Genomic DNA, 2,830 nt, shown 5'->3' with positions numbered 1-2,830 from the left:
CCATATAATACCCAACAGGAAAATATTTTTCAAGAGGGAGTAGAAATTCAAGGCTGGAGATTTGGCTCAAAGTGACATAAGCTGGAGTACCTCACTATGAGCACCTTCCCATTTATTACTTTTTGAGCGTGTCCCTTGCTATGGCTTTTACCCCTATCAATTGTGCCATATACAAAACAGTGATTTTGTTGATGATATTATGTCACTTCTGTTTGCTGATATTTTTCCACAGCTCTGTGTGAGCATGGAATGATTTGTTCTGTATATAGTTCCCAACTTTCTTCTCTGACATCAATACCTGTACATCCTCTCTGTGTCACATACTGCTCCAAATGAACAAAATTGGTTGTTTGTCTAAAAGTTAATTAGGAAATTAACTAATTTTGTTGATTAGTTTAGTAACAAAAATGAACATCTACTTCTTTTATCCGAATGTAAATATTTTTTAATTTCCACAAAAACTTTTAAGATCAAACAAAAACAGTTGTTCAGTCTTGTGGACATTAGTTATTGAGGTACTAGAGTTTTGTAGAGGCTGATGTATTTAAATTATGAAATTACATAGTCAGACAATGAATTTAAGGAAATCTGACATAAAATGGAAGGAATGCTACTGAATAGTACAATGTAGTATAAGAAAATTGTATAATATATGTTCCTTAAGATTGAAAGACTACACTTTCATGTGTAAATGTCTAGGGAAATAAAAGGCTTAAATAATTTAGAAAAACAAAATTATCATTCAGACTTGGAAAATATTTTTCATATATTATTTATTATTTTTATTTTATGGGTATGCGGATATTGCCTGCATGTGTGTAAGTGCACTGGTATTGTGCAATGCCTGTGGAGGTCAGAAAAGGATGTTGGATCTCCTGGAACTGCAGTTATGGACAGTTTTTAGCTGCCATGTGGTTGCTGAGAACTGAACTCTGGTCCTACACAAGAGCAGTCAGTGTTCTTAACCACTGAGCCATCTCTCTAGCTCTGCAAAAGTATTTTTTAAAGAAACTAAAACTCATCGAGCACTCAAGCAATGTTAATAATGGAAACACACCTCAGAAAGTTTTTGGAACTACCAAACATATTTACAGTAAATACATACCAGAATATATAAGACTCTAGCAATGCCGTAAAGAGAGGGGAGAATTTTAAGTCAATTTTAAAATTCAAATTCTACTGTACTCTGTTAACATGCTTATTTATGAAAATCAATTGTTGTTATCACTTAATAGTTCATTGTTTCTCCATATAACTGAGAAACATACCAAAATATGTTTCAGAATTAGTTCTCTATTTGTTCACAAAACTTATATGGTTAACAGTTCTTTATTATTTCATCTGTTGCTCTATGACTTCAAACAGAGAAAGGAACAAAATGGGGGTGTTTTATCTCCTCTGAAACAAATTTAAACTTAGTAGGAGTGACCCATCTTTATTACCTGGTGCCTGGCTAAATGACATTGAGTTTCATTATATTTCTTATATTTCTGGAAGTAATTTGTCTTTGATGCAAAACAGAAAGTGAAGAGTTCATCTGTGCTTTGTAAAGAGAATAAAAAAAAAATGGAGGCTGACCTGGTGAAAATTACATATTCATGGAATATATTACACTAAATTGCTGTGTTTCTAAATGCAATCCTATAATCTCTAAATGGAAAATTTCCTAGTGAGCTTGCTTGCTCTGCCTGCAGAATGCGGTATTTTCACTTTCTTTGTTAATAATATATGTTACTCATTTTTCAGAGGCCAGCCATTTGGGGAGAGAACAATGTATGTGTAAATGAAAACAAACATCTCTGCATTTGTTCTTCAGATGTTCATTTATTTAAATAGATTACTAGATTAGATTCTTTAAAACATTGAGCTGGCTAAAAGCAGTTTTGTTTTTACTATGGCTCCTTTAATAAAAATCAGCAGATTGGATCTTTCAATTAAATGTCTTATTAACTTGTAGAGAAATTATAATAGCTAGTTCTGGGATTCACTTTTTAAATAAAATTAAAAGTCATTTAAAATATATGCATCAGGTAATAGTTAAGTCTATGCAATTATGTTGTCAGTCTCCAAACATCAAAGTTATATGTACTTTTATCAAATATTCTTGAATATACTTATATTCAGGCATAATAGTCAGAAATGCAGATCAGGAATGCGTATTTATTTACAGAACACAGGAGATAGGTATGCAACATATGTAATAAATACAACACACTGAAATTATGTGATATCTTTGTTGGTAGTATATTAAATAATTTTTTTCTTTAGTTATGGCAATAGGCCTCTAATAACAACAGAAGTAATGTCGAATATGAATGTGCACTTAAGGATATTTCCTGTCATGGTTCGAATGAGAAAGGTTCCCCATAGGCTACAATTATCTGAATGCTTGGACCAAGCTGGTGGTGCTGTTTGAGGGGGTTTAGGAGTTGTAGCCTTGCTGGAGGAAGTACATCACTGGGGGCAGGCTTTGAGAGTGTATAGCCTTGCTCCAATTCCAGTTTGTCATCTCTCTGATACCGCATGCATGAGGATGTGAAAGTTCAGGTTTCTGTTCTGGCTGCCTCCTGCCATGACGCACCACCATGATAGACTCTTGTCCCTCTGGAACCCTAAAGCCAAATAAACTCTATTATGTTACCTTGGTCATGGTGTATTTTAATAACAACAGAAAAGTAGTTAATACATATCGTGATTAGGTTCTGCTAATCAATATATCCATATATATTTATAATATTAAATATTTAATGATTTCACACCTTCATATTGAAATAAACTAAGAATAATCTATGCCCTATGGTTATAGCCAAACCAAGTTTGAAGACAGTAG

This window comes from Nannospalax galili, unplaced genomic scaffold (genome assembly GCF_000622305.1).
Source record: "Nannospalax galili isolate Female #2095 unplaced genomic scaffold, S.galili_v1.0 scaffold96, whole genome shotgun sequence".
NCBI lineage: Eukaryota > Metazoa > Chordata > Mammalia > Rodentia > Spalacidae > Nannospalax > Nannospalax galili.
This window is presented reverse-complemented; position numbering follows the sequence as displayed.